Raw genomic sequence first — 12,785 nt, forward strand, 5'->3', positions numbered from 1 at the left:
ACAACGGGTATTTTTCAACTGTAGTTAATTGTATTGAACTTTAACGGACGAACAGAAATATGTAGGAACGAAAAAAATGTTACGTGAATTTTGAATGTTATAAAATACGCAATTGAATGGGATGGATATTTTAAAATATATCGCAATTCAATATCAGACATGGCAAGACTCAAATGTTGTATATTGGTATCGTATACAATGTCAACTAGAAATGTATCGAGATGCTGAGGTTACCGCACACAAACAGCTTTCCGACAGTATCCACAGCAGCCTAATAAATCATTCTTAACGATTGAGATCCAAGAAAACAAAATCTAATCAACCCATTGCAAATGAAACTTTTTGTTTTAAAACGTAGAATATAACTTGTAGCATTATGTGTCATACTCGGGCTAAGTTATATAGCTCAACGTCGATACATATGTATTATTATTAAAAACTAACTGAAAAAATAACTGGTGTCGTACAATATTTTTACATTGATGTAGATCAGGAAATATCAATGTGTGCATGTTCACAAGAAAATCGTATCAACTAAATAACGTACACTTAATACAATAAACATAATAATAATAAATGTAAAAAACCGATTGTAGATTAGACTGTATCCGAGTTGCGGTCACGTGAATTGTAGATAATATCTTAGTTGTGGTGATATACCTATTACTTATCTGTAAAGTTTATATATAAAATAAATAAAATTTTATAGTCCAATAGTACAGTGGCGTACATATAACTTTTGTATGAGGGGGGGGGGAGTTCAGTTATAAACAAATTATTGTGGAAGGAAAATTCCGAAACCCAAGTACTTGCACATTTAAATAATAAATAATAAAATATCTATACGTTGAATGTGTCAAAATAATAATTTACAATAAATCCTTGCAATATTTTTTTGTTTCTTTATAATTTCCTTACATTAAGAACACTATTTTATACAATTTTTAAAAGACCTATGGGAAGAATCTGACCCCTCACACCCTCCCTTGTATATGCTCTTGCGATAGTAGTATAATCACGAACCAGATGATCACCAGTCACTGGTACGGCAAAAGGTTAGTTACAGTGTTAAACGTAAGGCAATGGAGCAGTTGAGCGAGCGACCCTCCAAAATTTTTCATTCTATGATGTCAAGTACAGTATTAGGGGTTACTGGTGTCAAATGGCGTTACATTAATCAGAAAAAATATACACACTGCAAGAATGAATGTTCACCCGAAGTTGCTGCGTGACTATTCACAATTACATTTGACGCTTCCTAACGTAATTAATAAAATGCGAACCAAAAGTAATGGATTTTTATAAACGATGTTCAAAACAATATAATATGCCTTACGAATCAGATAAATCTTAATTTTTTAAAACAATGTAATTCAATTTTCATGGACGGTACTTTTTCAAGTTGTTATTTTCTATTTAAACAATTTTTTGTGATACATGGATGTAAAAACAAAAACAGCTCATACGTACATTTGTTTTTTCGTTATTGCCTTGTAATACCTACAATACTGTATTAGACCACCTCAAAGGTTGTTTGTCTGACTAAATACCAAATAAAGTTTTCAGTGATTTCGAACCCATACAATAAAAATAGTGTAGACACTCCTAAGTCTGTTTATAAAATGGAAAGGAAAATATTGAAACTTTTTTGTAGAAAAAAAAAAATAGCATGGTATCTACCATATCTATTAGATATATATTTTGAGTGACCGCAACTAGTACGTAATTTTTGATTTTGACCGCAACTAGTATGCGCCGGTAAATTATATATATACGTTGATTTAATGACGTCCTGTTGCGTGCACGTCAAATGTTTAAGAGTTAATACCAATAACGGAAAGTTAACAAGTCAATCGAATTCACCGGGATGACCGGCCCGAGTAGAGAAAAAAACCTCACGACGAAACTGAACATGTGCTTATTACGCGTAACATCGAATGAACAAATATTATCCGTACGAAACGTATCTTGTTAATTTAAACGTGCACACACAACTGGTCGCATTTCTCGCCTTCGATACGCAGTCGCACACCACGTGCATAGGTAACTTTGCTTCGCTAATCGCACAGATCGCAACCGACTAACTGGAGATCTTAAACCACTGATATCCTGAAATATTGTTTTTTTTTCCTGTTGTATACACGATAATATAATGCATTGCGTCACATTACATTTATTACCGATAACATTTTAAACGTGTTTATTTAAAAAAAAAAAAACACCTTTTTCTGGTTAATAAATCAAGCGCACAACATCATATTATCATGTGTATCACGATTAAATGTTTATTTACGCACAAAAATTGTCAGATTCGAGCGTATACATTATTACAAATAATTCGTGAAACTTTATAAATTATAAATATTTCATTGCAGATTAAAGCTAATGTTTCTACGTAAATGCATGATATCCGGTATTACAGCAAAAAAAAAAAAAAATTAAAATAAAATAACTATAAGGAATAGTCTTAAATGCTTCTTTTTTTTTATTTATTTACATCATAATATAGAAAAAAATAAAAAATGAAAACAAATTTAAATAATTAGTTTACGAAATTATCATTAGTGATAATAGCTTCTTGAATCAAATTGTTCTAGTTTTCTGTAATTAGTTAGCGTATACTCTTATTATGTCTGCGGTGCAAACTATGTAAGAATAATATTAAAAAAATTATTCATTTATACGTTTCATGAAATAATTATAGTTCAATACAACCATTTATTAAGAATTGGTATTAATTATCTGATGTTTATGATAATATTTTATTATTTTTAATTTTCAGTTCAACATAAGCATGTTTATTTTTTTGTACAATTAAAACATATAATTACCCCTTACGTTTTAATATAACAATTAAAAAATATTAAAAAATTATACATTATATATAACTCAAGTAAAATTATTTTTCGTTTAACGGTTGCCTATTTCGATTAAAATGTGGCCTGTGAGCAATAATATTATAAAACCCAATCAATAATAAAAATAAATTATAAAAATCAAATCAAAATTTCCAATTAAAATAAATATGAGTGTATGGCTTAACGCACACGGTCCACGTACATAACGCAACGATTACAAATTCGCTCGTGGTCGGCATCGGCTTTTTGTGTTTTCGTTAGAAGTCCGAACCGACAAAAAATGAACGATATTACAACTATGTATGACGTAAGTAAATAACTAAGTAACTAAGTATGACGTACATTCCATATTTCTATTTTTATCAATTTTATTTTTTACAAATTTTATTTAGAATAAAAATGGGTTTAAAAGGGAAGCACTATTTTTTTTTTTTATTTCCTCGAACGTAATTATAATAATATAATATATTATAATAATCATGATTATCGTGCTGGTAGTCGGAAAGTGGTTTGCATGTCACATCTTGTGTGTAACACTCAACCGCAGACGACCACAATTTTGCGGTCGACAAGTAGCGACTACTGTTGGACTTGACGGCAGAAAGTAGACCGTCTGTGTACGATTGCGTTTATCGTATAATTGTATACGTTACCGACTACGAGCGACCACCGTTTTTTGATTGTAACATGGTTGTCACGTGGTTCACGTGAGTCCAACTCGTGAAAAAATTCAAACTTTTTAAATTTATTCGGTTACTAATAATACAATATTCAGATATTCAGATTTATATTCTATTTCTTGATCCATTTACTAAAATCTAAATACATAACGAATAATACTCTGAGTGCTATAAATTACGTACATCGTGTATTATCCAATACACAATCGCAATTATATTGCGACGAACGATTGTTCTTGAACTTAAGCTGATGAATTTTTTATCGATTTCAACCGATTCCAAACACGCAATAAACGAAGTGTACATATTCATTGATGTTTTCATAGAGTTATGGTATACATTTCTTTAGGTTTCTTTTTAACTAAAACAAATAAACAAGTATTAAACATGGTGATCCAAAACTCAAACAACAACAAGTATAATTATTATTTAATATTATATGCTATAGAAATTTTAAATGAAAAATTACATATTTACAAGGAAAGTTTTTGAGTGAAATTAAAAATTAATATCTTAAAGCATATACAGAAATTGTTGTACACATTTTTCCAGCTCGACCAATAACTTAACCAATTTCAATGAGATATAATATAAGCGGATTACAAATGCACATATTATTAGTGTAACCAACGGTTTATTTTTTATTTTTTTAAATATCTTAGCTCCGAATATTTACTATAACGAACAAACCATACACGTTTTACAAAAATAAAAACAAATGATTATTCTTATTGTAAAATCACATTATTATAATAGAATAATGTACGAATAGAATTTTAACGAGACATTCTGAATCGCATTGCAAAATCAGCATTCGCCTAAACGAATATTCCGAACAAACAAAAAAATTTTTGCTCGCCCAAAGCTGATACACAATATTGTGTACATATTTTATTCATGAGATGTTGTCTCGACTTCTCGAATAGTAAAGAGGGCACACGGGGGGAAAAAAAAAGAAACCTCAATAGTCGGTCGTTAATTAACCGAATTTCTCGATCATCGGTTGGCATCTCCCCGAAATCCGTTAGGTAAAATACCGGTATTCCAACGACGCTTTTTTTTTTCCGGTCACTTCTGAAAAGACAAACGACAAACGAGAGAGAGAAAGAAAGAACGATACTGAAACGATACAACCACATAATAATAATAATAATAATAATAATAAAACAAATAAATAAACCACCGTTAAAAAATATCCGTGTGTGTTGCGAAATACCGTGGCATACACATTACACGCACGTGCGTTTAACGTACGGGCCTTCGGCGGCGATGTCGACGACGACGTCTAACGTTTTCCTTTCAAAACTTTCACAACCCAAAAACGAGTTTATATCTGATCTCCGCATTAACCGTCGAGTGCGTGTACGCAGAACAGAGAGAGAGAGAGAGAGGAAAAATATTAAGAAACAAATAAATAAATCCGCCGTTGATCCCTTCAAGATATACAGGAATCGCGCGCGCGCGCCGTGGAAGGGGCATGTGAGAAGATGCGCGCGTTTTATAAAATGGACGACGATACAATAATACAATAATATCATAAGCGTTAAAAAAAAAAAAAATAATAATAATAATAATAATAACCGGCTCGCAAAAGATAGAATAATATATTCGTTCCCCTAGCAGACGCGCACCATTGTGTGTCGCGTCCCAACCCTGTTTTCGGATGCACGCAGTATGATGAACAACAATAATACGAATATATTGAAGACGAACAGCCCCGCCACCGCCGTAGCCGATGACAAAATTGCTGTAGTGATTTTTACGCGTGCACGTCGCATTGCACTAGGAATCCGTTCACCACCCCGTGCGTCGTTGCGCGGTTTTTCTCACGATTATTGTGTCCGGCCAACCCTTTTTTCTGCTCGCTCGTTCCGTTGCAGCTGGTACGCGCGCAACAGCATAATAATACGTCCGTCGGGTGTTGGTCATCGTCGAGCTCGCAGAGGTGTATCGAAACGTCCCGATACTGGTTTTGGTCAACTGGAACCGACGGGCAACGCTTGTAATACAATCGGGCGCGTAAGAAATAAAAAATAAAAAACGATAGTAAGAAAAATCGTTATTATTTTTACGCGCGCGGGCACGCTCGTGTGCGCCGCAACCATCTCCAAGGAAGTGTAGGTACCTACAATATCAATGTCGGTTAAGAACGAATCATCATCCACGTAATACGCACGCGACGGTGCGCCCGTTTACGGTATAATAATGCGACGGGCTCGAACATAATTATACATTATTTTTTTTCAAACTTTGTACAAGTCACCAGATGCTACTGCTGCTGATACGCGCACGGGCTGCAGTTGTACGCTTAACCGGAAACGTGGGAAACCTAAGCGCGCGTAAAACATTCCGTTCGATTCCGGTTCAATCGGTTCGGTGTATTTAAACCGCTATTGAACACGGAATTCCATTTCGTTAGTCGAAAATCGAATGGGGGGGGGAGTGGATGCGAACGCGAGCAAAATATTAGTACACTCGTGTAACATTCGAACGTTTTGACAGGCACATCCAGAGTGCTTCTCAGCACAGGCACCAAATGTTGTAACTCGTATCGTTCGTTCTTCGATCAGACTACCCTCGACGACGACTACTGCGGTTTGAAAGTACAGATGTGACGTTCGTTGCCGAAACGATGTTATTGTTTCTTATCAATTTCGCATTTGGGGAAATGTCTGAAATTTCACTCGTTAACTGTTTACTCGTCACTCCGTCGGTAAACCGTGATTGACAATAAACGTATCAAGTGTTCGCGTTCAGTTCCGTTGGACGGCTTAATATATTTTCGAAAAAATTTCACTGGCACTTGAAGTGATACACGGTACTCGGCTGTTCCAGCTGTGTTACTGGTTCACCAGAGTAAACCAGAAGTATTTTTACCGTCAAAAGTTCAACTTTAGATACATGCCTCTATGCAGGCTGTACCGAATTACTTGTATACATAATATATTAATCGTTTTATTTCGATATCATCGAAATTAACGAACACATTATGTAAGGCGTTCTTGTGTAAGATGCACACGCTGCGTAATCGGTTAGTACTTATATGATATCTTCCGTTATTACCCATTATTCTCAACTCGTATGATAACGTAATTTCATACACATGTTATATCTACTAATAACGACGAAATCCGTTTTGTTGACATCGATATTCATCGAAGAAAGTTTTTACCGTATATAGAAACAAAATTAAACACTATTTATCAACAAAAAAAACTATATAGTCTTAAATAAAACGTCTCTTACCCATGATATAGTTTTTTCGTATTAATTTAATATTATATTATACGTTATAATTTTATACCTTTATGTATTACAGTGCAGCATAATATGCATGTCCGTAACACTTTCTCAATTTTCAATGTTCTAAATTTTACAACTATCCAATAGCAATGTAATCACACATTACCAGTTTATATATATATATATATATGTGTGTGTGTGTGTTTATGTGTAAATTAAACCCTAAATAATTTAATTTTAAGTTTTTAAACATAAAATAATGTCTTTTATGGATGTTGAAATTTATATTCAGTATATTATATTATATAGTGACATAAAATTGTGTTACATATAAACCCTGCAAGACACGAATACTCGAATTTATATGGTAATAATATACATACTATTTTACCTACCAAAACTAATGACCCCTTGTATATAAAATTGTTTTTTTCACGAGTAATAAATACTATAAATATAATACATTTAAATTATAATCTTTGCATGCTACCCAAGTAAATTGGGAGCCCCGGCATTCGGTACTAATCTGCAATAACCTAAAATAATTCTATTGAACCTTTATATAATAAAATTGTAGATTTTATTGTATTAGTTAATTTTTTTTTTTATGTTTGTTGAAAATTTTTTTGATATCATTGTTATTTTACGTTAGTTGAAAATAATAATATATAATTTAAAAAATACATTCTACTATAATACCTAATGGTATATTAATTTGATTCTGTATCGAATTTTATTTTTTTGCTAAAACTGAAAAATAATAACCAAATGCTTTGACGTGAAATAATTTTTTAAAAATAAAAATAAATAATAACACTCGATTATAAAATAGTAAGTGATTTTTTATAATTCTGTATTGCTTTTCAATGAAAACAACATAAAAATAATTGGTGTCTATTTATATTTCGCTATCTCCTCATATCACAACACATTAATCTAAATAAAAAACGTAAGAAACCCTTCCTATACAAACTATTCATAACAAATTATAATTAATGGCTGTAAAAAATGTCACCAATGAGTGGCTACTTTAATCCCATATTTCCGTGCCACAGTATCACTCCGGAAGTATGCTTATTGTAGAAAAAAATGTTTACTGACTTTATACACTAATCAATTTTCTCATAAATTAAAGTATAAAAAAATGCTCATATACTCAAAATATAGACTACATATTTATTGTTACAAATCCAAGATGATCAAACATTTCTACGGTGTATATTCTACAGTTTTACATGGATAAAATGTATTTAAAAATATTTTTACGATTAAAATAAATAAATCTATAAATCTATCATAAACACTTATTATTGGATGTGTTATAAAAATTTTTTTCAACGCGGATTATAAGTTCTAAAATTACTTTTTTTGTTTAATATACAGTTAATGTATTCTATTGGATATCTTTGAAACATTATGTTTGATTTTATAATAAGAAAATTATTAAAACAAAAAAATGCTTTTCATTTTCATTTTTTTTTTTTTTTTAGTTTAGAGGACTGGATTCCTTTATTTGATCAAAGATTTCAAACCGGTTTGATAATCAGATGAATTTCTTACACACAAATATATTATCTTATAAATCTGCCCTACATTTGTGTATTATTATTATTATTTTTTTACACACCAAAAACACGAACCATAAACATTGGCCTGTCCATTAATAATACGGCGGGACCAGTGAGAACATAATTTAAAACGTACAAATAGCCAGTATATGATAAAAATTCACATATTATTTTGTTATTAATTATACTACGATCAGTCATCATTGGCTTTGTGGCAAAAAAAAAAAAATAATAATAATAATAATAACCGGGACGAATCACTTTTAACTGCCTACAGGTGTGTCATTATAATGTACCTTGGTCTACAATATCGATCACAGCTGCAACTTCATATAATCACTCACAATATCTAAGCAAAACGAACAAGTAACGTATAGTAACTAATGAAATTAATATTAAAAACACTTAAGGTGAAACTAATCATTTCGAGGCAACTCGCCGCGATACGCGGTTACACTCCATAATTGATTTATAAAAGTCTCGTGCGTTCCTTATACGGATATGTTTATAGTGGACAGGCGAATCGTAAAAATTATAATAATTATTAAACGTCGTGCGCACATCATTCGGTTTTCCATTCGCACTTGAAATTCCGTTAAGACTAAAAACGTGCCTAAAACAATCTACATATTATTCTCATACATCGTCTCATCATAAGATGTGTCTCGGGAAAACCGATTATAACACATCCACCGAGTACCGGAACTATAAGGCGACGGCTGGGCACGTTATGCGTTTACCCGCAGTTAAAAGTATACGCACATTTAAGGGTTGCAGCGGACATCGAACACGGGAAATCATCACGAGGAATTATAGAAATATGCACACGTTGAAAAAGTATTCTTTTATAAAGTATATTAAATGTGAACCGGATACAGAGGTCTGTTTTGAACGTTCATCTCGTTTCGTATGTATACTGCACCGGTGTTCCGAATTTTCGATTTTCAATCAAGTTCAAAGACATTTTCAACGTTCTTTTCAGCTAATTATTGGTAAAAAAAAAGTTTAGAAAAATATTTATACAATATACTAGAAATGTTTATATTCTAAAATATCTAAAAAAAATTAATTATCATATTGAGAATGATCAACAATACGATTTCGTCGTGCCAACAAAATATATTATATTACATAATTTAAAATAATTATCTTAATTGAATTTGTCTGTTCATAAAAAATACACACCAAATAAGTTTTTTGTTATTTAAAGTTTTAATAAAATAATGTCAAAAATAGACTATTTAAAACCATAAACAATGAATATCACAAGTTCTGAAAATGAATTCGTAAATAGGTACATTTACGAAACAAAAAGTATACAACATTTCTGAGGTTACTAAGTTATTTGTGGTTTGTGAAAAATTTCAATTCTATAAGCTGTTTTTGAAATAACCTGTTCAATTAATTAATCGATAGTATCCATATTTGTTGTAAATGTATAAAGTAGACCATTTGTATAAATGCATAAAATTAATCGAGGTAATATTTTTAGAACGACTATGTTAACCTATGCGGTAAAATAAAAATTAATGGATTGTGACAAAACAGTTATCTGTTTTAGTCTAGTATAAAATACGAGTAACATGGCGGAAGAATATTGTAATACGTTATTCTCACTCACTATATGACCCCTTTATAACTACACCGAACAATATTTGTTTTATAAAATGGCGCTTGACATAGACCACTCCCTTCGTTTCGTTCTTGTGATTAATTCTTTTCCGCTAAAGTGTTTTTAGCATGCTCATTTATTACGAGTACGAGATATCGCTTTCTTTACGCTACGGTGTAAATATTGATCTCGCAAACTAGGTATATATTTTTTTCGCTGTTTAATGTGTATGTATTTGGTTACGGGATAGTTTATATTATTAATTATTTAACGATTATCAAACATTACAATACTAAATGTATGATGCGTACCATAATAAATCTGAACGATGCTGCCCGAAACACATGCTTATAGCAGAGTGCAAAGAGTTAAATTACGGTTATGGTCATGATTTAAGATGTACATTTTAAATGTTATACGTATACCTACAAAGGAAAAAAAGTAAATTAGAATTATCGATAATTACTGTAAATAACAGTGTAATGTGATTCATTCATATTAAATAAATAATCCAAGTTAAGCAAATATATAATTTACGGTAATAATAGTCGTATATTATTAACGTAAATACGTACGTACACTTAATGTAGATAATGTTTCAGAAGAATACCGTCAACGGAAAGAATATCTATCGATTCAAATTGTACGAATGAGCCACAAATGTTTTACGTTTATCATTATGTTTTATATGGTATTTTTATCAAGTTAATTTATTGCTTTCCAGTCCCAAAATGACATTGATATTGAATTTCGCTCAAAGACGATCAAATCGAAAATATTTTCGTCGCACACTTGTCATCGCGTGTTATCACTGACAATAAATTACCCTACTACATAATTGTTTTGGTACGTACCTTCAGATAAGTTGTAAGACAAATACCTGAATAAAAAAGTAATAAATATTATAGTTTAAAATCATGGTCCACGAATTATATTTGTATATGTATTATGTATTATACACTAATTTATATAATATTATGCATTTATTATAAATCGAAATCAGATCAGTAAGAAAATATTAAAATAAAAACCGTCATACGTCTGTACAATATACAATTTCGACTAAGAGGATTGCTCCAACCATCATCAAATAAAAAGTTAAAGATAAGAAATGATTCATTTTGTGAATTTTCGAATAGTTTTAACTGTGAAAAAATGACAAAAAGTTATATAATAATGGAAAAATGTACGGCATACCGGTTTTTGATAAAGTATCTTAAACATAAATACAATTTTCTTCATACATATCTATTATTAAATAATGAAAAAAAAAATAATTTGATTTAAAATAATCTTTGACATGGCCTCAGTTTTATTTCATAAAAATTTGATATTTCTCGTTAAACACATTCAGATTATATATAAGTTGTTATTAATTCAATTAAATATGATTTGGTTAGCTGACAGGAAGAAAATCGTTGATTTGAAATTCTTTTATATAAATTGTCCTGAGGTTTTAAATCACTTAAATTTTTACGTTATGTCTTATTATTGAACTAGATCTGTAAAATCTTTTAATGTACCTTTTTAAAAATAAATTATGCTCTACTATTGTCTAATAAAATAATAAATAAATTAGCTAATGATGTCTAAATCGATCTTTTTAACTTTCTCGTTGTTGAGTTTTTTTGTAATTATATTATGAACAACTGCTTTTTTTACATCGAATTATTTATAAAAATTTTTATATATTATTAATTATCTCCATTTTAATTTTTGTTTCTTAACATGATTTAAAATAATTCCTTCAGTTATTACTACTGTATTCGGCTTGCACGTTTAAAATTAAAATGATGAAAAATAAGTTGGTAAAAACGAATCTCAAAAAATATACATAATTTAAATTAAATATATATATAAATTTATTTTCTTTTTATCGATGGATAGAGGCAACTGGGTCCTATCCGATCAGGGTTTTGGCATTATTTCAATTTATTTATTTATTATTTATTTATTATTAACAACACGGGCTGAGCCCAATTTACATAATATGATAACAATTTAAAATATCACGTGGGTAACTCTACCATTCTATAATTTATACATTGAATTAGCGTTTTTAAAAATGTTGAGTGTACCTATAAATACACTTTTTCGAATACTACGGTACGCGACATCGATATCTATAGATCGAAAACGCTTGTTAAATCTACATAATGTACGTCATTTCGATTTAATCGATACGACGTGAATGTTTCTGCATGGTATCGAGTGTTGAACACGCGTTCGAACGTTCGAGCCTTAACGTTAGTATCATACAATACGCGATAAGCTTATTTTGTGAATGCGCCTCGTCACTTACGGGAATTTTCAGTTTGGCGCGCACACACATAGTATACTCGTGTATAATACATGTACGGTACGAGTAAGTTAAAAAATCGAAACGAGAAGCACATCGTAAAGATGCGAAAACTCGTTCAGATTTCCCAATAATGTTGATCATTACGCATATAAATATATACATGTATGTAAATATCTACTGTCGGTGTACTTTTATTATTATACCGTGAAATACGATGCAAGCACGTTGTCGGCGCGTACAAACGACGGATCGTTGAAACCGTTTACGCGTGCAATAATACTTTAAACGTATAATGTATGCACACGTGTACGGGTACCGTTGTATGTACGCGAACCGTTTCGGAATTAACACCCGGTGCGCTGTCTCGTGTAAGCAGGTTCACGAATTATCGTACTGCACGAACGACGGTGGCGATCGGAATCGATTGATGAATAATTTTGCGGCTGCGATTTCCATTTGAACACACGAAAAATAATACCGAGAGAGAGAGACTGACCGGTATTCTTCGGCGTTATGATACCA

Source organism: Sipha flava, unplaced genomic scaffold (genome assembly GCF_003268045.1).
Source record: "Sipha flava isolate LNK unplaced genomic scaffold, YSA_version1 339_pilon_pilon, whole genome shotgun sequence".
Taxonomy (NCBI): Eukaryota; Metazoa; Arthropoda; class Insecta; order Hemiptera; family Aphididae; genus Sipha; species Sipha flava.